This window comes from Ambystoma mexicanum, chromosome 7q, assembly GCF_040938575.1.
Source record: "Ambystoma mexicanum isolate Mex_15411 chromosome 7q, UKY_AmexF1_1, whole genome shotgun sequence".
In the NCBI taxonomy this organism is placed as follows: domain Eukaryota; kingdom Metazoa; phylum Chordata; class Amphibia; order Caudata; family Ambystomatidae; genus Ambystoma; species Ambystoma mexicanum.
The window spans coordinates 492,504,039-492,529,213 of NC_090941.1; the positions used below are offsets into that span (position 1 = coordinate 492,504,039).

Sequence of the window (25,175 nt, forward strand, 5' to 3'; positions counted from 1 at the left end):
ATTGCAGTAGCTTTCTTTCTGTAGTTCTACTTCACTTATATTGCTAACCTGTATTATTGTTTTTGAAAAATAATAATAATAAAATCCAACTGAAATAAATTATTGAGGAACCAAAAACTGAACGAGGAACTTTCAGACATCGACGGCCCTTAGTTGGACTTTCAGACATCAACGGCCCTTAGAAGCATCATTTCAGGGAAACATCCCTTTAGAGTTAGGGCCAGTTGGGTATTACACCAACCCTGAAACTTTAAATAAAAATACTTTGAGTCTCTCTTGTCACCATACCTGTCTCACATTGCACAATCCCCGCATAAAATTGCATAACAGTGGGAATTGTGAAGAAAGAGCCTTCCTCAGGGGTCCTTTTAAATATCAAAATAGCGGCCAGGTATCTCTTCATAGTGCCAATCTGCAGGCCCGTCCGTGCCAAAGGCAGCAAGAATTTCAAAACAGAGGATATAGAACAGGATAACTGGTTCAGATCCCTCTTCTGCTACCAACCTGTGAACCTATGCCATCTGTAGGCATAAACAGAGTTAGTGTCAGGCCTGCGAGCTAGGAAGAGCACATCTAGAAAGTCTTACAGGTCCCACTCCTTGTAACTCTTCTGCTCAGCAGCCAAGCCTGAATGTTCAAGCTGCCAAGGTTCGGATGGAGGATCCTCCCCTCTGGCTGGAAGAGTAGTAGATCCACTCTCCTCAGGAGGAGCCAGGTAGGACTGATGGATCTGTCGTGCAACTCCAAATATCATGTTCTCCGAGCCCAGTCTGGAGCGATGAGGATCAACGTAAACCTAAACAGGTGCAGCCTCATGACAACCGTCGGAATGACAGGGATCGGCGGGAATGCATAGTGGAGGTTCAAAGTGCAGTTGACCGGAATGCATAGTGGAGGTTCAAAGTGCAGTTGACCATCAACGTGTCGCCCAGAGCTCAATTCCGAGGAAATTCCCTGGAGCAGAACAACTTGCAATTCTTGTTGACACTGAAAGCGAAGAGGTACACCTGAGGAGTTCATCGGTGGGAAAAATCTCCCCCAGGACATCCTGACATAGCTCCCACTCAAGGGGGGGGCGAAGTCTGTCTGCGTAAGGCATTAACAGCGACACTGTCCTTTCCGGCAACGTGAGCAGCCATCACAGAGGTGTCATTCTACTGAGTCCAGAACCATAGTCGCATTGCTTCTCTGCATAGCGGCAAGGGGCACAGAACACCTCGCTTGTTGAGGTAGTGCATGGCTACTGTGTTGTCCATTAGGATCAGCACAGCCTTGACAGATGAGCAACCCAGCCCTTAAAAGATGCATCAGTGACCACTGTTACCTGAGGCCAGGGTTACTGAAGCTACACACCCCTCAGTAGGTTTTCTTGTAGGGACCACCATGCAAGGTCTTGAGAAACACAACTCGATACTTGCAGAAGATCTGACATGTTCCTCTAAAACTGAGACCACTGGCAAGGAAGGAGCCATTGAAACAAACTCATGCTCAGTTGGACTCTGGCACTACAAGAATGCAGGAGGTCATGAGACCCAGCAAGCACAGGAGAGCTAAGGTGTGAACTTGTCCCTGGCATAGGAGACTCGAACCATCCGAGTGCCACTCGGTCCTCGGGTGGAAAGGCTCTGCTGAAGCGAGTGTCCAAGATCACCCTGATAAACTGGAGGGACTGGGACGGCGAAACCTAAGACTTTTTAAAGTTCAGGGAAAAGCCCAAGCTGTGCAATAGGATGCATGTGAGTAACAGGTGCGTGCCCACACCTGGTCCGCAGAACAAACTTGCATGAACCAGTCATCCAGCTAGGGAACCATGTAATCGCCTACCCTCTTGAGGCAAGCCACCACCACTGCCAGCAGCTTGGTGGAAACGCTGTGTGTCGAAAAAAGACAGAATGATGGTACTTTGAAATGGTACTGATGTCGGCCCAAAACAAATCTCAGGTACTTTGTGGGCTTCATGTGAATTGGCACGTAGAACTAGGCACCCTGACAATTTGTAGAACCTGATGGAATGGAGAGGCCTGGATTGTTATCATTATGGCATCATTACTCTGTTATAGAACCATTAGACTCACTGTTAGAGAATCATTACTCATTGTTAACCATTATTACCCCTTTAGGAATCCAGTTATCCATCCATCCTGTTTAGTTATCCATCATATATTCTGCTTAGTTATGTTATTGCCATATATGTCGAAAGAGATGCTTTTAGAATTATGTATTATGCCATTTATGTAGTGCTATGCTGAGAGAAACGTGCTAGGCACTACAGAGAATGAATGAGGCCTGGTATATTCACAGAGACATGTAGAGCCATGTAGAGACACAAGACACATTTAGAATGTATTTTGTATGCATGTATGCATTGCACTTAGAATATGCTTTGAGCATTATGTAGCGCTTGAGTTTGCGAGAGAAAGAGTAAACGCTAGAAAGCATGTAGCTGGCTCCTAAAGCCATTTCTGGAAGGAGACACAGAAGAGCCATTTGGTTCTGTGCGAAAATTGTTATGAATTAGTGTGAAAGAAAGGAATGTAAAAAGTTTCTTGGCAGGCACAGATGAACCTTGTCCGAGTGGGGAAGGCAAAGTAGTCTTATCAGCATGGCTTGTGTGCCGCGCAGAGAGAAAAGGTAGGGGCCAGGCAGCAGAGGAGTGCTTTTGCATGGAGAATGGGAGAGGCGCTTTTGCAGAGCTTTGCATGCACGAGAAGGAGAGAGAGATTTCATGGTTTGTGAATGGAGAAATATAAAGATGGTAATATGGTGTATTGCAGGCACCGCAGACAGAAGGCCATGCTAGTAGATATGATGTCCAATGTCACATTGACAAAGAACACGACCAGAACACGGAGTGATTGCAAGTAAAGAACACGCAAACACAGACTTTCAGGCATTGCTCATATTTAGAAATGATGACAGAGAGGAACTTATGTGTACGTCATTGAATAGTATAACCAGGAGGTATGCTGCTCTCTAAGAGTTCGTTCAAGCTGGTTCTAGATGGTGCTAGATGTAGATGGAGTTAGTGTTCGATGAGAGAGAGAGGTGAATGAAAGGAAGTTGCCATTAAGGAGGGAGAGGTGTTCTTGGTGCAGCAGAATCCGATGGCTTTGGGAGATCGAGAGCTTGGGGAAGCATTCTGATGAGGCCTTGATGAGATCGATGTGGCAGAGAGAGACAGAGGCCTGGCCCTGACACTGACTGACTGATTGCAGAAGAAGTGGGAGATGAGATACACAGAGTTTGGGAAAGGGGAGTATTGCTAAAAAAGACACTTGCATGGGGGAATTAGGACAGACACTCACACAAAGCTTTGGGTTTGGGAAAGGGGAAATAAGACAAGGATTGTCTTAGAGAGAGAGTGAAGTATGGTGTGGATTGGAGAGGAATGCTGAATGCTGGCACTTGCCATATGTATATTGCATTAGACACTGATAGCTTGCATTAGAAGCCTGTAAGGCTTATAGTTATTCACTGCATGGTAGATTCGCACCAGGAGCATAAAAAGGTGCAAATTCGAGATTTGCACAGTTTTAGTAATGTTTGTATCATGCATTGTTATGCATGAATAAATGTATTCTATTGTTATAATTGAATCGATTCTTGTGTTTTCTTTGTGTCTTATGTTAGTGTCTATAGGAGTATGTTGCATAGCATGGGAGTAAGTAATATAGGAGTAACACAGTGCACATAGGCCCTGAGATACGAAAGCAGGGGGGGCGGTATAGTAATCCAAACCCCCCGTAGGAGATTGTTTAAGATTGTCGAAGACCGGTGCCTGGTTGCCCAAGAGGGGCTAGACCATGAGAGGATTTGTTTTACGGTCTCTCTCAAATTCAGTAACACGAACCAGTCCTGCAGGTCAAAGGCTTGTATGATATGAGCTAGATTGACCATCTTGAACTTGTCCTTGAGCAGGTACAGATTCAATAGCCTTAGTACCAGGAAATAGACTGAGTGCCACCCCCCCATCCTTGCTCAGAGTGCAGTTCCAGTTTGATCACGTTTTTGGCCAGAAGTTGACAGATCTATTCCAAAAGAAGTGGATCCGGAGGTGAAGAAGAAATGGTGTGGAGGGCGTTGAAGGAAAGAGAGACTAACCCTGTTGAATGACCTGTAAGACCCAAGCGTCCAACATAGTGTGGTACCATTCTAAGCTGAACTTGGAAATTCTCCCTCCCACTGGCGACTTGTGGAGAAAGTTCCTCTCACTTTGCACCTGGGTGGGTGAGGGGACTGTGGCGATGGCAATACCGCCTCTCTGAGCGCCTCTCACTTTACCCCTAGGGAAACAGCAAGTCTGCTGTCTACCTGGGGCAGACTGACCTCTCCAGGGAGGTGCATAGGAGATAGAGGGTCAAAACCCACGGCCCCTGCCGGATGGCACAGATGGCTGTTGAACAGCCATGCCCAAAGACTTGGCCTTCATTTTAGAGGAATGGAACTTTTGCAAATCCATGTCCATAAATGGGCATATTCAGGAGCTTCACCTGGAAATCCTGTGCGGAACCAAATGTTCTCATCCAGGAGTAAGTCTGATTACTATGCCGGCAGCCATCGCAAGCCCCACACAGTTAGCAGTGTCTAGTGCCAATTGAAGAATTTAATGGAAAATAAGCCTATCATCCTGGACAATGCTCTCAAAGCCCTTGTGGACCTCGCCTTCAGGGAGGTGTTCAGTGGCTCCACTCATACCTGACCGGAGGCCAAAAGAGAATCTGGACAAGGCACACAAGGCGTTAATCACCTGGAAGGCAAGGCTGTCTGAGGCTAAAATGTTCTTCCTCCATAAATCCCACTTCTTGCATTCTCTTTCTTTGGGAAGGAAAGGTGGACGTCTGCAGATGGCGGTACCCTCTAGCACCACTCCGATCTCAGGGGAGGCTCGGTGTAGAGAAAAAGGGTTTCGGTAGTTCAGGACTGCTGAACCAATACACTCCCTCCCCCACGTTGCATCACGGGATAAGGCAGAACAGTGGCATGACTGTGAGCACCCATTGAGTCTATAGGCATCAGGAAGCCGTTTCTTCCGAAAAGGCAGGATCCCTCGAATCAATATCTTTTGCCTGGCAGCAGAAGCCTTTCCCCAAGCTATCACTATGCAGGATTCCCCTCTTCTGCGGCCTTCTCGTGATATCCCTTTGTTGGGTTCACCTTTGTCGTTACACCACTGTTCAGTCACTTTAGTCACTTTAACAAAATACGGGATTCACTTCCCCATGCTTTCAATTGGCATCACTCCATCTAGTTCACTTTAGCCTTCAAATCACAGTTCAGATAACTTTTATCAGTTCTACTAGCTAATAGCATTCAGGAATTCTAAATGTCTTTTCAAACACATATTTGGTTCTCTCAGGTGCCCCTCCTCCAGGCTCAGACCTTTTTCTGTAGGCAGTTCTGGCTTCCCTGGAGCAGGCACGAGCCTTCAAACCGCAAGCATTACACTTGTTTCTTGACATTCTTTCATGCTTTCACTTTTACGTACTTGCCAGTTCGATATAGAGACGTCCGATAGGCGATCACGTCTCACCTGGTCACTCTGTTATATTGTACCAAGTGCGCTTACTTTTCACAATTAAACATCTCTTTCTCATGCCGTTCTACACGCAACCCACAATTATGGATACAGTTCAAAGATTTATACGCCCTCCTCTCCCGAGGCCTTTTAGTATCTGCAGTTTCTTTCACTATTTGTCAAAGACTTTCAACTGTATGAGGGGCTTGTGCTCTTGACTTTCTCCTCGTATGACCACTGACTATTCGCCTCCTTTTAGTTCGTTTCTCTTGTGGTTTCTCACATGCACAATCTCAGCATTCTTCATTCTTGCTAAAATGTACTTTCGCTCGGGTTTCTCAACAACCTTACATGCACTTCAAATGTTAATGTCCTTTTCTTTCACCGTCACAAGCGGCCTCCCTTTTCAGTCACTTGCAGCGGCTGATACAGTTTATCAAAAACCTTCAGTTTCGTCAAGGCTTTCGGCCCAGCGAGGCTTCAAGACCTCATGCCGTACATGAAGGCGATTCTGTCGTGTCCTTCTGCAGTGGCAGGGAGTTGCCCCTTTGGGATTCTGTAGCGACTTTCACCTCGCAGCTGGTAGGACCACAGCCTTTCGTTCGCCTCCTGGTCCCGTCTGCTCTGCTTCCATATTCGTGTCGTCTTCCCGGGATTTCCTGGCCTTCTGTTCTGCTAGTCTTGCCCGCTTCGGTTGCCCTCCTTGCCTTGCTCTCCGGGTGTTCTCATGCACACCTTTTATCCCAGTGGGGAAAGGTAACAGGGTTCAGGTGCGAGTCATGAAAGTTAAGTGCTTGACCCTGATGTTGGGACACGTCAAACGGAATGGTTGTGTGTGAGTCTGTCTTTCCCTGAAGCACTTTGTCCGTGCAGCAGTGTGTGTGTAGGAAAGGGTGATGGGGGATAAAGTTCCTAGACAGTACATGCAATGAGGGTGTTCTACAGGGAAATGGTTACAGGAATACCGCGTCTCTCCTCCTTGTGCCCACCTCCCACAAGACCACTCATTCAGGTGAACCTCCTGCACTGGTTCACCCCCGGGGGCTGGATCCAATAGCAATGGCCGTGCACCGGCCACCTGGATGACAGATCCCAAGGGACTAATCGGGGAGACACAATTTGGTTTCTCACAGTGCATTGTACTGTATATAAGATAGTTCTTGCTGATACGTGTTCTTAATGGCCGCCATGAGAATGGTTAATCGCTTTTCAAGACCAATAGATAATCTCTTCTTGAAGTCAACTAGTATGGCTGACTGATATACTCTTTGGCATATTTTTTTCCTGGTTCATACATACAGAGTATTGCATCTTTCTTTCGATGACCGAAAAGGGACGTCAACATAGGTGTGACTGTAACACTATCCCTAACATGTAGTGTACCCAAAATCCTTCATGCATCAAGGTCGCACCGGTTGTTTTTGTTCAGCCGTGAAGGAGCCTTAAAGAATGTGTGAGAACAGAAGAAAAGAGGGTGTAAGATGTCTATGTTCCTTCTACTCTAAGAGGGGAGGAAGAGTGGGATCATGTGAATCTAAGCAGGTACAATCATCAGAAACACGATTATGGTGAGTAATGTATGTCTTCTGATGCTTGTGAATCTGCTTAGAATCACATGTTTTGCGTAAACTAGCGAGTAGTACCAGGAGATGGTGGTGGGATGTGTGAAGGAACAGTAGCAAAGAGATTTTTTAGCACCGCTTGTCCCACCTGAGAATCGGACTTAGAGTGTGTTTCTAAGCAATATTGTTGAGTAAAAGTGTGAACAGCACTCCAGGTAGCTGCTTTGCAAATAGAATCAAAAGGGACATTTGCAATAAAGGCTATAGTAGCTCCTGTGCCTCGAGTAGAATGTGTTATAGGCGTAAAGGGTAAACATCTTTTGGCAAGAGAGTAGCAAAGCGTCCTGCATTTAACAATCCATTAAGATATGGTCGACTTGGAAACAGGGTGCCCTTCTTTACCAGAGGCAACAGAGACAAGGAATTGGTCTGTCTTTCTTAGTGGTTTAGTTGTATCAAGTTAATACACCACTGCTCTCCTAACATCTAGTGAATGGAGGCTTCTTTCAGAGGAATTAGTGGGATTCTGAAAGAAAGTTGAAAGTTCGATGGATTGGTTCACATGGAATTTAGAAATGAATTTAGGCGCAAAGCGTGGGTGTGTGCACAGTACCACTTTGTCTTTATGAATGGTAACAAATGGGTCTTGAACTGAGAAAGCCTCCAGTTTACCATCTCTCCTGACAAGAAAAGCAGTCTTATAAAAGTGAGAGCCTTAAAACTAGCCTCATGCATTGGCTCAAAAGGAGGTCCCATTAGTATTGTAAGAACAACATTCGAGTCCCAGTCGGGAGCTGGGTTAGAGATAGGAGGGTGAAGTCTTTTTACCCTCTACATGAATAGCTTAATCACTGGTATTTTCCACCAAGAACCTTGCTCTGAGAGGTGGTGTATGCAGAGAGGGCAGCACGGAAGGTGGACTTTAAGTGAGTTGAAAACAAGTCCTGAATCCAAGAGGTGTGTTAGAGAAAGGACTAAATGCACTGAGATACCACCCAACGCAATTAGCGTTACTACAACTTGGTCCGGCACAATTTGCGCCGGATCCCGTGTGGCGGGAGGAGGGCTCGTGTGTGGGGACGATGCATTAAGTCCCCATTTCCATTGGGTCCATTGGACCAAATGGGTTTGGGGGGCGCTAATAGCGCTGGCGTAATTAGCGCCACGCTAATAGTGCCGAAAACGGGAGGCAGGTGGAGATTTTTACCTCCAGCAAACAGCTGGAGGTAAAGCTCCAACTTTCCGCCCAACTCGAGATTGGGCAGACCTGTAAAAGCAGCGGCAATAGCGCTATCGCTGCATATTATTGCTCGGCCCAACGCATGATGAGGCCCATTATTTTTAGGTGAACAGTCAATTGGGTTGATTTTTTTTAGTATTACACCAGATAAGAAAACGTTTCCATTAATTGGATTAACAATGTCTGGTGTTTGGTTTCCGTGCTTCTCTAAGAATGTCGATACATCTTGGAGGTAGTTGGAGATGCCCAAACTCTGACTTCAGCAGCCAAGCTGCTAAATTGAGTGTTTGAGGGGACGGGAGTATATGATATTATATGATATGGCATTTATAACGTGCCTATACACAAGTGTTTCAAGGCGCGATGAGGCCAGGGAGGGGGAACAGAGGGAAGACAAAGACAACGATCTTACTAAGCTAGGTGACATTGAGATTGCGGAAGTGCAGGGGAGGGGGAAGTGCAGGGGGGGCAGTGCAATACACAGGATCAACAATAAATAAATAAAATAAAACAATAGATAAAAGTGCAGCCAGCTTGTGGCAAGTGCAGGGTTTAGTGCAGACATCAAGTGTCAAGAGCTGGAGGGGACTGTAGGGAAACAGAAACAGCCCCAAAGTGCAGGTGGTGCCCGGGAGGCATTGCAGGTGTGCAGATGGCGGGGGAGGGTACCTGGGCCCAAGATCAGGGGACAACCATTTCAGATACGGAAACCAATTCTATTTACAAGCTGCAGGAACCTCCATGGGTTCATCCATGGCTCCGGCATACGCCAATCTATTTATGTATTATTAAGAAATGACACAGATATTACCTGAACCAAGATGGAAAACAAATCTGATTATATGGAAGAGATTCATAGATGACATCTTCGTGATCTGGAGAGGAACAAAGAGAGAGGTGGAGGAATTTTTGGAATATCTAAATTCAATACATGAAAGAATTAAATTTACCATGGAAGTAGGCACACCCAGACTACATTTCCTAGATGTGGAATTGGAGATCGGACCTACAGGCATAGTAACAAACATATACCATAAAAAGACAGATGTCAATAACTCTCTGCATTACTTGAGTCATCACCCGGAACATCTACGAAACAACTTACCGTACAGCCGATTTTTACGCCTGAAGCGGATTATATCATCAGCAACCACATTGGAAGAAGCTAATCTGACCATGAGAGAGAAATATAGGAGGAGAGGCTATCCGACAATCATTATTGAAGTAGCCAGAAAGAAGACGGAAAGACTAACGAGAGATGAATTACTAACTCCTAAAGAGAAACCAGAAGGATCACCTTTCATTTACGCCCTACGATACTCAGGACAAAGTCAACACATCTCAAGAATGATTAAGAAAAATTGGAGAATAATTGGAATGGACGCACATTTGAAAAAATTATTCCCTAAAACCCCGATCATAGCATACAAGAGGTGACGTAATTTCAAGGACGAACTGGTCAAAGCGGAAAGACCCCCAAAGGAGATACAAACAACCTTGAGGACAAAAAAATCAGGGACATTTTCATGCCTCAACTGTGGTCACTGCAACAACATAATGAAAGGTACCCATCTAAGACACCCATACAATGGAACTAAAATCAAATTAAGAGATTACGCTACATGCGACACAAAATCAGTTATTTATGAACTAAGTTGCCCCCTGCGGCATTTTTTACGTGGGACAGACCAACAGAAAAGTAAATGAAAGATGGCATGAACAAAAAAGTAACATCAGAACTAAGAACATTAGATCACCGGTGGCAGTTCATTTTGATGAGAAGAAACACAACGTAGCACAACTCAAAGTAATAGTTCTAGAAGTGGTCAAAAGAGCATCAAGAGGAGGAAACCATACTAAAAGGCTATACCAGAGAGAAATATACTGGGTAGATAAATTGAGTAGCTTGTCCCCCAGGGGGATGAATGAAGATTACAACTTGGGAGTCTTTTTGTAGAACACTTGAAGTTAAAACTCCTTTGAAACATTTCTTTCAAAAATCTTGTTATAAAACTGCTAAAATGGAAAGAAAGATGAACTACGCTATGTATATTGAACATCATGAGATTGAATGTGATACTTGAATACTAGAATGTAAGCGTACTCTTTATCCCACAACCACCTATACACCAGACATGTGAACATCAACCACAGGGGATAACCTCTACTCAACCATAAATCATTTCTCCTAGGAGTATCTCCAAGTTTATAACATCCCCTGACACTATAGAATACCTCGAAAATCTAGTGTTCTGTACTCTTTCGTAATATAATACCATGAACTCTAAAGTATTTTTTAGACTTTCATTAGTATTGGCTATTTTTACCAAATTACACCTATCTGCAGCACTCTAATTTACTATAAGTCATCGGAAAGGCTGAACAAATACTCTAGAATATTAAGGGCGCTACTAGGCCACGGTGCGTATTAATTAAAAACAAGTGTCCCCAGATATGGACCATGTCACTATGGGTCCTTCTTGACAATGTCACAATTGGGATAATCCCCAGGGGATTACACTATATCACAATACTGTATTAGTTATTATCTTTTATCCCTTAACTAGTCAACTGTAGTCTCTAGTGACACTCCCTGTCATTAGATTACAGAGAACATCATGATAATTCCAATAATTCTGCATTCTGCGGATATTACAAAAATGTCAACAAACGAGCGTGACGTCACCACGCATGCGTGTGATGTCCTCACGCACCCTTGTCACCGCTATGACGCATATAAACAAATGGCGGCCATTTTGAATCACTGCACGAGAAAAACAGAGGTAAGACTGGTAGCATCTAGTGGCTAGGAAATCTTTTCCTTTAAGCTCCATTCGCTTTTTTAAATATGCCTTGTATAAAATGGAAAGGGGGAACTAATATTAACCCCCCACAACCACTGAGAATACTTTCCTCTTTGCAGATTTACCCAAAAAGGAGACACTGACATTGGTGACAAGAGCAAACCACCAACCAGGGGAATCAATTGACAATCAGATACTGGTAAGAGATTACTTTCCAGTTTTCATATCATTCGAAATACTAACAAAGGGAGACACAGCAGAATGTTTAACTAATACATAAATATATGTATTTTTCTATAGGCAACAAGGAAATTAATAAGGCCGATAGGCTATTCTATTGGGTCACATCCAAGACTGAGACCACCACCTTATGTCTTAACACCCAAGGGCTGCTTGAAGAATTATGATGTAGACATCTGGACATTACTATGGTGCATTGGATGAGGACAATGAGCAGGTAAAACTGGGGTCATTGGGACTATACTGTGACTTTGAACACACATCATTGGGTTATATATAAAGAAAAACTCTGGAGATTAGCAAAGTAGTAGTTTACCTTTTATTTTTCTTGATTTCACAGGCAATATGTTTTAGCTCATCAGAAGAGATCATAATAGGAAGGAACACAGGTAATTATGAGATGAAGTATGACAGACAATATATTTATACAACATGGATGTAATGTCAACTAAAGACAAGAGTGATAATACTCTACTTACCTATTTATCATAGATGGAATATCTGAACTTGAGGAAGAGAATAGACAACTGCAGAAGGAAGGGATAGAACACCCTGAAACGCATAGAGACACATAATCCAATATCGGATGTTCAATAAGATTTATTATTGAAAGAAAGAGGAAAACTATCTGATATTAATGATTTCTATTTGTCTATTCAAATTGTGTAAAATTAAGAAAAAGTACAGAAGTTGGCACTCAACAGGAAATGTATTATTGTTGATTGACAATGTATACTTGAGTATAATATTCATTTTACTATAAATTGGTTTATAAAACATAACACATGTGTGATTTACATTACTTTTCGAAATATGAATTGAACTTACGAAAACAAATCACAATTGTTAATGGGAGTGCAGGGGACGGGAGGGATCCATAAGGTTGTAGACATCTGTTGCATTGTAGCCAAGATCAGAGGATAGCCAAGTGACCAGTGTAAGTTTCAGTCGGGAGTTCAGCAGGAGAGAAAGCAGAAGCAAAGAGGAAGGTCTTGAGGTGCTTCCGGAACCGGAGTTGGTTCTCCTCAAGTTTCAGGGAGGCTGTTCCAGAGGGAGGCCCCAGCCGAAGAAAGCGATTAACCACCAACCTGTTTCTTAGAGAAGCGACTGACCATGAGAGAGTTGGAGGCGGATGAACGAAGAGCTCGAGAAAGAGGATATTTAGGGAGAGAGAGTTGGAGGTATTGAGGCCCAAGGCCCCAGAAGGCCTTGTGGACAATGCAGAGGGTTTTGAACTCAATTCTCGCAGCCACTGGGAGCCAGTGCAGAGATTTCAGTGTTGAGAGATACGATCCCTGGGCTTGAGGCCAAGGACAAGTCTCGCAGTCCTGTTCTGGATGAGTTGCAGAGGGCAGAGAGTAGAAGCAGGCAGATTTAGAAAGAGGCTGTTGCAGTAGTCCAGCCTACAGAGAACAAGAGCTCTGGAGTCTGAGCTTCTGGGGGAAGCAGAGGAAAGGAATAATACCTCTAAGCAGGTGCAGCTGGTAGTGTGACTTCTTAGAGATGTCAGAGATGTGAGGAGAGAAGGAGAGCATGGAGACGAAGATGACCCTGAGGTTTTTAGCCTCATAGGTGGAAGAAGGCTAAGAGAAGACAGGCCAGAGAGCGACAGGAAAAGAGGGAGCATGGGTGTGCCGATGAGGAGAATCTCGGTCTTACTGGCATTAAGGCAGAGATCATTGGTGGCACACCAATCCTGGATAGGGGACAGACAGTCGGAGATGAGAGAAGGAGAAGAGGTGGCGGAAGGGAGCCTGAAAATGAGCGGGTGTGGTCCGCATAGCACTGAAAGTTGGGGCATAGAGTGGCGATGCAGTGGGCAAGAAGTGCCAGGTATTGGGTGAACAGCCAGGGATAGAGGTTAGACCCCTGGGGAACACCACAGGTAGAGATAGAGATGGAGGAGAGGAAGGACCCAAGTTGGACCTGGGAGTGTCGATCGGAGAGGAAAGAGGTCAGCCAAGCAGGACCTGATCTGTCATACCCAGGTTATCACGGAGACGGTAGAGCTGGATGGCATGGCAGAAGAGAGATCAAGTAAGATGAGGACACAGGAGTTATTAGAGTCAAGGTTGGAGAGCAGGCCTTTACAAATCTACAGCAGAGCAGTTTCCATGCTTCTGGCAGCTCTGAAGCCAGACTGATGGTCATGGAGACAACCAATCCATTCAGTGTGCAGATTAAGCTGGGAGATGGCCAGCTTTTCCAGGGGTTTGCCCAGGCAAGGAGTAATGTAGATTGGGCAGTAGTTAGCAGGGCAGGAGGGGTCGGCTGAAGGATTCTTAAGAAGAGGGTGCACAAGGGAGTGCTTCAGGGGAGAAGGGAAGACTCCAGTGGCAAAGTAGTGGTTGCAGATCTCAGCCAAGGCAGGAGCCAGGGTGTCAATGTGGTCTTTCTTTGATGGTTTTAAAGGAACAGGGGAGAACCTGTTTTGATGAGACTTTCATAGATCAGACTTGTCTAGAAACCTTGTCTGGGGAGAACAGGGGAAAGGCAGAGAAGGAGGGAGGAGAGGTGGCCAAAGAAGGGCCAGAGGAAGAGCAGGGAGTAGAGAGAGGAGGAGAGGAAGAGAGAGACCAGGATGTCCTGAGTTTTAGAGATTAAACAAGAGGCCAGGGCTGTGCAAAGGGTCTGGGAGGGGACAGGAGAGATAGCGACTGCAGCAGGATTGGCCAGATCCATGCAGATTTGAAAGAGTTCGGCCGAGTTATTGATGCAGCAGAGATGCAGGCTTGGATGAGGGCTCTCTTCTTGGTGCGTACAGAGAGCCAGTATTGCCTTTGGAGCAGGTGGCAGGCCAGTTTGTCAGAGGATGCACAGGAAGCACGCCATTTCCTCCCAGCCTCCCTGCACTTGCGTTTAAGGGTGACAAGGTATGAGTCCTACCAGGAGTTGCACTTGGCTTTGGGCTTCAACCGGATCCTCATGACAGGGGCAAGAACATCAAGAGTATCAGATATAGAGTAGAGCATAGAAAGGGCTGTGTCATGGTGTGAGTCAGCTGTAGGGGAGGGGGGTGAGAAAGCTGTGGTGAAAGCCTCAACTGACACACGCTTCCTGGGTCGGATAACCAAGAAGGTAGGTGGCAGTGCTAGAGCTGGCTTGGCCTGAGGGGTGAGGAGAATGGGCTTGGAGGAAAGGAGAAAGTGGTTACTCCAGGAGAGAAGAGTGGTGAGAGAGAAAGGGGAAGGTCTGTAGAGATCTGAACATCCAGAGTGTGCCCTGCAGAGTGAGTCAGGCCAGAGGGGAGGATAGAGAGTTGCAGAGGTCACAAAAGAGTACAGAGGAAGGACAGAAAGCATCCAGGTGGATGTTAAAGTCTCCAAGAAGAAGGAGTTGAGTGGTCAAAACCAGGAGGGAAGAGGAGAGGTCTGCCCACTCAGAGAGGAAGGAGGAGATCTGACCAGGTGGCAGATAGATGGTAGCCACAGTAAGGGAATGGCAAGGAGCGAGAGAGCCTGCAGACGAGGCATTCCAAAGAGGAATAGGCCTGCGTAGGAATGACAGAGGTAGGTATCTACTCAGGGAAGATCAAGGCTACACCCCCTCTGGAACGATTGGACCTGGTCGCAGAGAGGATTGTGTAACCGTCAGGGAGGAGAGTGTCAAAGCTCTTGTTAGAGCTGGCCTTGAACCATGTCTCAGTGAGACCGAGGACATCGTGGTCAAGTTCTTCAAGGAGGCGGCAGGTGTCAGAGGAGTGTTTGACAGCTAAGCTAGAGTAGTATTTCCCTAGGTCTTGTGACAGCATGTTGTGTAGACAAGGCAGTTTCCATGAGATGAGAGAACCATGGCTATCGAGCCCACATTGGTGCCACCAGGATCAGCAGTACTTGTTCCTGGAACATCTTGTAACTTATCCTGTTGAGTAGGGGAATCAGGGGAAATGCGTAGGCAAATCTCCCTGACCATGTTATCCAGAGACAGTTCCCTTTGCACTGTTTCTGAGGGTACCTGGAGGTGTAATCTGGGCATTGGGCATTCTCCAGCGTTGCAAACAAGTCCATGGGTCACAATTCACTCCCTTTGGTCCCGTTCCCGCCACTTGGGGGCCTGACTTGGGGTTTTATTCCATACTGGACATTCCTTCCAGACCTCATGTGACAGTACTGTGGTGAATTGGGATGCTAAATCCTTATTTATCACGTTTACTTCCCTTCCAGATCCATTCCAGGTTTTTGGCTGCCAGTATGCTGCTTTAATCCAAAGACTATGCTTCTGAGAATGCTTGGACCACTGCTTCATTTCCATCCTTTCAGGACAAGGTTGGGTGGAGGATAGGCAGCACCTCTGGCTGGCAAATACTGCAAGCAGCACACCTTGGGCATGTGCTCGTTAGCCAGCTTTAAAAGCCTCAGTTTGCTGCAGTCCAGCGATATTCAATGATGCAGTGTTCCTGTTTGTGTCTGGTCCCTTGTTCCTGGTTCTTGTCTTAGTGCCTAGTTCCTAGTTTCTAATTTCTTGTTCCCTTTACCATGGATTTCAAATTTAGTGTGCTTATTATTATTATAAGTAATGTCTGCTTCCTGGATTACCTTTCTGTCTTCCTCTGCTTTGCAGTTAGCACTTCCCAGTGCTTTCCTTTTTCTGTGCAGCCCAGTTTGTCTGTATTCTGTATTCCTTTGACTTTACCCTACTTCCTTTGACTTTACCCTATTCAGCAGCAACATCTTGAGTGTTTAAGTCACTTCTCATTTATAGATTTAGTATTTTGTCCAAGTTTGCCTTTCCTTCCCTGGGTGGGGAGAGGGGAGGTTTTGCCCTTGTAATTTCGTTTTCCCTGCTCCTGTTCCTTTACTTTCTCTTGGAGTCTGTTCCGGGTTTTTCTCACTATTCCGTAATCACTATTCCTACTTGTCCCTTGTCAGGAGTCTGATGTATTACGTTATCCTCCCTTAACTGTAATAGCCTTTCTGGGTCCATGTTTGATCAACAGGGTTTGTGGGCTTCACTGACATTTCAGGTGGTATTTCTCGTCCTCGTGAATATTGTCTTTAATTTACCTTATACAATACCGTCAAGAATGTTAGCTCACAGTTCCTTCTGCTTGACCTGTATGTGGGCTTAGCGCGGACAGTACCTGTAACAGCAATTGTGGGTAAGGAGCTTTGCCGACTTTCTCTGTAATCAAGGAGCTTCCTAGCTCTTACCCCACATCCCTTTTCGTATATTTATTTTCTTATAATGCTCTACTTGCACATCCTGGGGGTTAGTGTACATGTGTCTCGGTTCCAGAGTGCATGTTTGACTCAAAGCTATTCACAGTGCATGTTGTTTGACTCAAAGCTATTCACTGTGTGATCTTGTGCACATTTCCCTTGCCACATTCACTGCTTTTGTCCTCTCATGACACTAGGTCTCAGGGATCGAAATTGGGATTTTTGACCAGGAGCTGATTTTTCACTTTTTGTCCATTTTATTATGGATATGCTCTAAATGTCCCTTAAGTGTGTTCTTTATCATCCTTCATGTACATCCAGTTAATAACACATAGGTTTGTATGGCACCACTTGCCCGGGAAGTCAAAAGTAGCTCCTGGAAGCTGTTGGTTTCAAGCTAACCAGGTTCCCCCTTGGCTATAACCAGGAGCAAAATAGCTCTCAGCTCCTGGCAATTTCAAACCCTGATGCCTGGATGGCCCTATTCTGCAAAGACATTGTGTAAAATATGTTCTTGCAAGCGCCACTTGTGTTCTACATGTAGGTGCAAGTCTCTGCTGAGTACGTCTGCCAGAGGATTATATTACCCTGAAACATGTAGTGATAGTAGGAATATGTCATGTTTGAGTGCCCATTTCCAAATGTTCTGAAACAGTTTGGACAGCCCTAGAGAGTTAGCGTGCCCCTCCCCTCCGTTTGTGCAGGTAGTACATGGCCGTAGTGCTGTCTTTAAGGACTAGAACGGTCTTCCCCTGTAGGTGTGTCAGGAAAGCTTTTAAGGCTTTGAACACTGCAAGAAGTTCCAACAGATTGATATGTTTGGAATCTACTGACGGAGACCACATGCCGTGTGCTTTCTGTTCTAGGAGGTGTGCTCCCCATTCTGACAGAGATGGGTCCGCAGTGAGAATGGCTTCTACTGCGGGGGTGGTGAAGGATTTCCACTTCAGAAGGTTTTCCTTTGGCACCCACTGGAGAGAAAGAACGAGGGCTGTCAACACAACCACTAGATCACCCCACTGACCTCTTGCTTGACACCATTGGTTGAGAGCCACTCCTACATAGGGCACATGCGCAGTCGGGCGTGTGGAACCAGGAAGATGCAGGATGCCATCATCCCCAGCAGCCGCATGGCTTTCCGTACGGTTATTCGACTGGCTACTGAGGGATCTGGAACAACATGTTTTGAACCCACTCTTTGGAGGGGAAGACAAACCCATCTTCTGTTTGAATAGCTCCTAGAAACTGTTTGACTTGACTGGGGACCAGGCTTGATTTTTTTCTTGTTAATTACGAACACTGGGTTGAAAAGAAGATCTACAGTCTTTTGGGTGCCCTCCAGATACGTTTGGTGCGAGTGTCCAGTTATGAGCCAGTCGTCAAGTGAGGGGAACACTGGGATGCACTGCCTGTGGCGGTGAGCTGCCGCCACTGCTAATACCTTTGTAAACACCCTTGGAGTTGAGGCATGTCGAAGGGGAGTACCTTGAACTAATAGTGAGTGTTTTCTATCTTGAACCTGAGGTACTTTCTGTGCGCTGGCAACATTAAAATATGAAAGTATGCATCTTTCATATCCAAGGTGGTCATGTAATCCCTCTGTTGAAACTGTGGGATTACCTCCTGTAGCGTTGTCATCCTAAACTTTTGGGGGTTGACATATGTGAGACAGACAAGGTACCAAGAGAGATGACATAGCCAACGTAACTGTAGTTTCAACAACTTTATTAAGATTCAGGATGGTGTAATGCCTATCTAACCCTACGCTATGGTGGAATTTTCCTGCCTAACTGAACTAAAGAAAGTCTTTGCCAGGAAGTCCAAAAGCAAAACTCTGTCTGTGTCCAAATCCTATGCTGACCTCACAACAATTACAAAACTAGTGGGGAAAGGCTCCGAACCAAAATCAGTGTTCAAAAACCAAAATGTTCAAAGAATGTAAATTCCTATTTCCATGAAGTTAAAGTTCTCCAATTAAAGTTCAAAATGGTTCCAATATGGCTTACTTTCAACAAGGACTGCACCAACTCAGAAGTTACCTTTTTGTAGACTCGTACATATCACAGTTCACATCAAAATGAGGATTTAGGGGTCCCCTTCCCCAAGTCCAAATGCAATAGAAAAGTTCATACAACGTTGTTGTATCAGGACTTCCTTCCCCAAGGCAAAGATTCTCCAAACTTTACCTCACTATCACAATAGTTGCTTCACAAGTTCTCAGAAAACATGGGGTATGCTTGAACCCTCCTTTGGTTAGTATCACCAAACACCAAAACACCACACCTCTTGCTACTGGTCAACCCTTTTGTGGTTTCTGGTCTAGGCGCAGTTGTCGGATCGCACGGTCCACCCATCACAGGCCACGCAACCAGAAGCCAATTGCCTTGATTGTAACTTGAATCTTGGTGTTAAGAGAGTTCACACATGGAAACCCAATGCTCTGGGCAGTTGTCAGACCACACGGTCCACCCATCACAGGTCATGCAACCATAGGTTTCCCCAACTGATGTTCAATGGTTTACAAGTTCAAATGTTTCTTGAGGTGTTCCTTTGGAAAGTAATTGCAAGATTCAACTTCAATTTGATGGGCTACATCAGCTCTTCTTGCCAAAGTTAGTAAAGATTCACTTTCCACATTCAACCTTAAAGTCAAAGCCTCAGACTCTTTCTGACATTCATCCTTCATGTTTTTAAAGGGTGGCTCATTATCAAAAGTTACTGTATTACTTTCAATGTATTGCTCCTGTTTAGTTCGGTATTCAATAAATGTTCATTTATTGTTTGTTCGTTCAATACATTGTTTTCATTCGCTTTGGCATTCAATATATGCAATTTTTGGTTAATTAAAGTTACTCACCGTAGTGATTAGAGTGCTTATAATCCGTAGTCCCCTTTCCTCCATCCTTGTGGGTGTCCAACAACATGGGGACGGTACCGGAACCTTTGACAGCGAAAAATTGAACTTCCCCTTTAAATTTAGTATGATACATGGGGGCGCAGCTTCAGGCGTGGGAACGCCCTGCCCTGCGGCGCCTCACCTCAGTCCTATTTGAACACATCAGACGCTTAGATACCTGGCTACACTTACACATATAAGCCATTAGTATACTAGTGGGGGAAGATGGGTGGGACGTATGGAGGAAAGGGGACTATGGTCACTACGGTGATCAACTTTAATTATACATACGTCCCGTCCCCTTTGCTCCATCCTTGTGGGTGATTCCACCGAACAAGAACATAGGATGGGGCTGTGATAACCAGCCTCATATCTGGGACGAAGCAAAAAGGTTCTTCAGAACCGCCTGACCAAACTCTGCATCGCGTCTGGAGCTGGTGTCCAATGAATAGTGCTTACAGAAGGCCAACAGGGTGGTGCAAGTAGCTGCCTTGCTCATGATAACCCAAGAAGCAGGTCTCTGAAACGTGACGGCCGTGGCCTTGACTCTGACCGCATGAGCATGAATCTCCTCAGGAACAGGTCTGCCAATGGCCGTGTATGCCTCCGAAGAGGCCTGAACCATCCAACGGGCGATGGAAGTCTTGGAAGCCTGAGAGCCAAGGGAAGGAGCCCCCAAAAGTCCCAAACAATACCTCGGACATCCTGAAGGATTTCATCCGAGAGAGATAAAACTTGAGGACCCTGTTGAGGTCCAAGGAATGCAGGGCCTTCTCTGCCTCTGACTGCGGGTTCGGGAAGAATACCGGCAGGCAGATCTCTTGATTCAGATGAAATGGAGAGACCACCTTGGGCAAGAAGTTTGGGCGAGTGCACAAGATGACCTTGTTGTTGTGAAAAGCAGTGAAGGCCTTGCACGAGGACAACGCCTGCAGCTCACTAACCCTTTGCGCAGAGGTGAGAGCCACCAGCAAAACTGTTTTTAGTGTCACCAATCGGAGGTCCACAGAGGCCATCGTCTTGAAAGGCTTGTGATGCAAAGCTGCAAGGAACCATTGAGGTCCCAGACCGGTGGGGCCTATGCAGCGGCGGAAAAAAAGTCTAGCCAACCCCTTAAGGTGGGCCTTAACCGCCGGGTTGCCCGCAGAAAACACATGCTCAGAGGAATTCTTGTAAGCCCCAATGGCCACCAAATAAGTGTGGCAAGTGGCCTCCTGAACTCCAGAACGAGCAAGTTGTGCAGAAAAAGCCAGTATGTCACCCAGAGGACAAATGACAGGGTCCAGACCCTTGTCACAAGCCCAATGGCAGAACCTAGTCCATTTACTCTTATTTTGGGAACGAGTTGAGGGCCTTCTGGCCCGCTGAATGATGTCCTAGTCGTCATCCAAATAAATTGAGCATGTTGAAGAGTCAGCTGGTCAGGAACCAGGGCACCAGCGCCCGCATGGCTGGGCCTGGGTGTTAAACAGCCCAATCCTGCTGCATCAGAAATCCCCTGCTAGAGATCGGAAGGTGGACAGTGTTAGCAAAGATTTCTCTAAGTGCAATTTTCCCTCCATATTATGGACCCCCCAAACTTTTTGCTTTTGTTTGGCTGACCTAACTTGACTTTCTCCAGTGGAGCCCAGCATTCAGCTGCACTACCCTGGGCTTTTGCTCATTTGTTATGGGGACACTGAGAAGTCCTTCAGACTGTCACTACTGGGAAAGTATGCTTCCTTTAGTCTTTGACTTTGTTGCCATTTCTTGGTAACTTTTTATCTGTGCGACAAGTACCTTACTGTACCGTGCACAGGGGTTTTGTCGTTTTATGCCCTAGACACTCTCTAAGATTTTTTGGTGGTGAGACAAGTATGCCTAGGAAGAACTGGTGGCAGCAGTTTACTTTACTGGTATTTTTACTTCTTTTTATTTTACCATACCGCGTTTATCGCGTTTGGTCCCTGACAGTGCGAAAATGACTGTGCCACAAAGTCTTTTGTTCTGTCCTGTGGCCATCTAGTCCGTAGCCTTCACCCAGGTCGTACTGACCCAGTACTTTCTTCTTATTATTATTATCTTTATTGTTTTTGGTTTATAGAAAAACCTTTACAAAATTTCGATCAAAAGTACAAATTGCAATATATAAAAACAGTAACGGACAATCATACACATTTACACATTATTATACTTCAGTTCCACATAGCAAATAAAACTCAAGTTGCTAATGACAGATAAAACTAATGACAGATAAAACAACTTGATGGTACATTCTTGATAGTGTTATCAACGCCAAAACAACAAATATCAAATATAATTAAAAGTTTTTTAAACGTTTCCTTACAGCACTTATACATATCATAGACATATTCATACTAAGTCACATATTACTCTCAAGAATTCATTAATACGTATTTTTAAAACCATAGAGTTGCCATGAAGCATTTCATACCACAGAATAACTCTGTTCACATTGGATATATCATTTACGAATGATGAAAAATATTCTATTCTGTGTTTCAGAAGATTCAGACAAATCAATAGCAGGTGCAATAACAATTCATTCACCCCGTTTACCTTACAGTGCCTACAGAGTTTTGTTTCCATGATATTTCTATTTCTTATATTCTGAATTTCAAAAGTGTTTAGAACGTTAAACCGGAATCTCATAGTAAGGTTTTTAAAGACTCTGGATGGGTATTTTTCTATGCATTTCTCAGGAGCCGGTTTCCATTTCCAAAAGGAGACTACTTGTGAGTACAGATGAGAATTTAAAATCACCACATTATTTTCGAGCCAATCCGAAGCTTTTAACAAATCTTTGACCTTACCCGGATTCTTTATAAGAGTCTTCATTGATAGCCCCAGATCACTTAAAATTTTGGCACATACATTTTTGAGATCAGACGTGAATACACCTTCCAGATCTATCCCAAAATAATAATCCAACATATTTATATCAGACACAAGACATTTACGTAATAGCGATAACTTCTTCCAGTACATAATGTTCTTTAAGGAGGAGAGACCCAACTCATAACGCAAAATTTCCATTGGTATGCATTTCGGAATATGACTTAAAAACTTGCGCCACACTTGAGCTTCAATTATTTTCAAATATGGTACCAATTCCTCTGGGCAGAACTCAAGGCCATAGGACAAGCGTGGAATTGCTTTTGTACGATAAAATAATATACATGGAGTTAAGGTAAATCTCCCATATCTTCTCTCTACTATTTTCATCTGATTGGCATTTGCAGAGGCCTTTGACTTGAGATTATTTCTCATAAAGCCAAGTGTATGTGTACTAGTGTAGGTGTAGCCCAAATGTTTCAACACAGATTGATTTTTTAACTTTACACCACCACAAGACAGGGAAAAGGAATCTTGTTTTATGGATTTTGAGCCTGTAAAAAATATCACATTTCTTTTGGATTTATCAACAATTTTCTGTCTTTAATGAAATCTTCTTTGCAGACCCACCTTTGTTCCATCAAATAAAAGAATCACCTACATACGCAATCCATTTTATTTTTATCCTACCTAGCTTTGGCGATGCTAGTCCACTACAATCCAAAAACATTCCTGCTTTAGATACATACAGATTGAACAAAGTGGCAGTCAATCTACAACCCTGCCTTTAACCATTGTGAGTCCAAATATGTTCCGATAGTAGACCTTTGGTGTTAAGACGCATCCTCATTACTGTATTCGAATATAACGATATAACGATATTCGATATTATCAATTCTAGTAGACCTTTTTCAATATCCAGATCAAATAGCGTTTTCCATAAGATGTTCCTATCGACCATGTCGAACGCCATGGATACGTCCATAGAGGCCAGGTATAGAGGATGCTTACCTTTCACTCTAGCGGTACTCTGTAGATTAGCTACAGTTAACCCTCCCACATCTGTACCCATAAACTGTCTGAAACCTATTTGTCTTATGTCCCATATGCTGTTGGCTTTTATCCATGCATTCAGTTCCTCTAGAAGAATTGCTGCAAAAATGTTGGATTCAACGTCAGTCAGCATAATTGGTCGATAATTCAATGGATTTAAACGATTACCTTTTTTAAATATTAGTATAACATAAGACAGTTTCCATGAATTTGGGATTTTCTTCTCACTCATGATGACGTTAACCATCCAATACAATACACCAGACCATTTAAAAATGTATTTAAAAAAAAAAAATCAACAAAAGTGCTATTCTCTTCATCACTAATTAGGGTTACACCAATCGATTTTGCAGCATCCATACTGGAGCCACTTAAAACTTTTTCTGTAATATTACTCACAGCAAGTTCCGGTGTTACACTTATAACCGCCTTCACAAAATTGACATCCAAGACAGGCACGTTTGTATTAACTTCCCCACTTATTAACGATTGATCTTGCACATGTTTAACTTCAACCCAGCTTTTGGTATTTATTTCTGTTAATAATTCGGGTAAGGCTGTAAAGGCTAACACCAATTCATTAAGCAACCTTGTGTGCGTTTTCAATTCAATCAGCATAAGGGAATGAAGCTCTTTACAGCATGGCTCAGCACCACATTGCGAATTAACACTGATCGGTTTTAAAGCTGTTATAGCATTCTATGACAAGACTGGAGGCGAGCATTATGCTTCATCTTCTTTTATTTCTACCCTTCAGCAGTTCAACCAACATATATAACAAATCATGAAAAAATGTCTTAAAGTAGCAACTTTTCTTTTTTCCAAAAACTACACAATCCATGAACCTCTGTAGTCCATGCTCCCTCCACCAGTCACAATCCACTTCCTGTGCCTGGGCTCCTCCTCTTCTTTTACTGCTCTTCAAGCAGATAAGTACCATTTCTTTCCTCTCCCAATGCCTGTAGTAGAAATTGGCTGACTGAAGAGGGGAAATGGGGATTAATGATAGAACATATGTTTAAAGAGTGTGTCTGGCAAGGGGAACGTGAGAGAATTGGTTTGGCGGAAGTCTTTACCGAAAAAAAAAAAAAAAAAAATAATAATAATAATGAGTGATATGTCATGCTACGCGCGCGCGCGCTAAGCGTAGTAATTTTCCCCTACCACAGGAACGCTCGCACGGGGGCCTCGGCGGAGCCCCAGGGAAATTCCCTTGACCGATAGGGACGGCCGTGAGGCTGACGGCCCCGTGCCGTATACCCGGCACTCCAGGGGTTCAGTCAGCCTCACGAGCGACCGGAGACAGGTCGCGCATAGCCTCCCACTGGAGGCCGGAGCTTGCGCTCGAAGCGCGGGGCGGATCGCCTCTTCGACATAGCCCCCACCCGCGGGTGGGCGGAGCTAGCGCGCGAAGCGCGGAGCATCTCGCTCCAACAACATAGCCCCCACCCGCGGGTGGGCGGAGCCTACACGCGCGAAGTCGCGTAGCGTCACAGCGAAGCGGCGAAGGAAAAAATTATCTTTCGCCAGCGTTCGTAGACGCAGAGTTTCTCGACCCCAACTAGTTGGGAGCGAATTTAGCGATCGTTCGATCACGCACAGCACGATCAGCTGAGACACTAACCTCAGCACTGCTCCTAGCCCTCTAGCCACAGGAGCTGGGCGATTCGAGGCCAGGAGCCCTACACTGCCGTGAAGCAGTAGACGATTGATTGGAGGCCGGAAGGCTAAAAAAGGACAAAGGTGCAGCCACATACAAAAAAAAAAAAAAAAAAACATCATAAGAGAGTGGTGGGCGTGCTAAGACACCTGTTCCAGGTATTTTAGGCACACAGCACAGAGGAATATGTCAGACTTTGAGTGGAGTGAGG

At 44.8% G+C, this 25,175-nt stretch overlaps 1 protein-coding gene across 14 annotated transcripts in view; it reads right to left on the bottom strand.

Annotated features, from left to right (window-relative positions):
* Window positions 1–25,175, bottom strand: part of SETDB2 (SET domain bifurcated histone lysine methyltransferase 2) — a 1,645,210-nt gene that overhangs the window by 63,500 nt on the left and 1,556,535 nt on the right. The window lies entirely within an intron of this gene.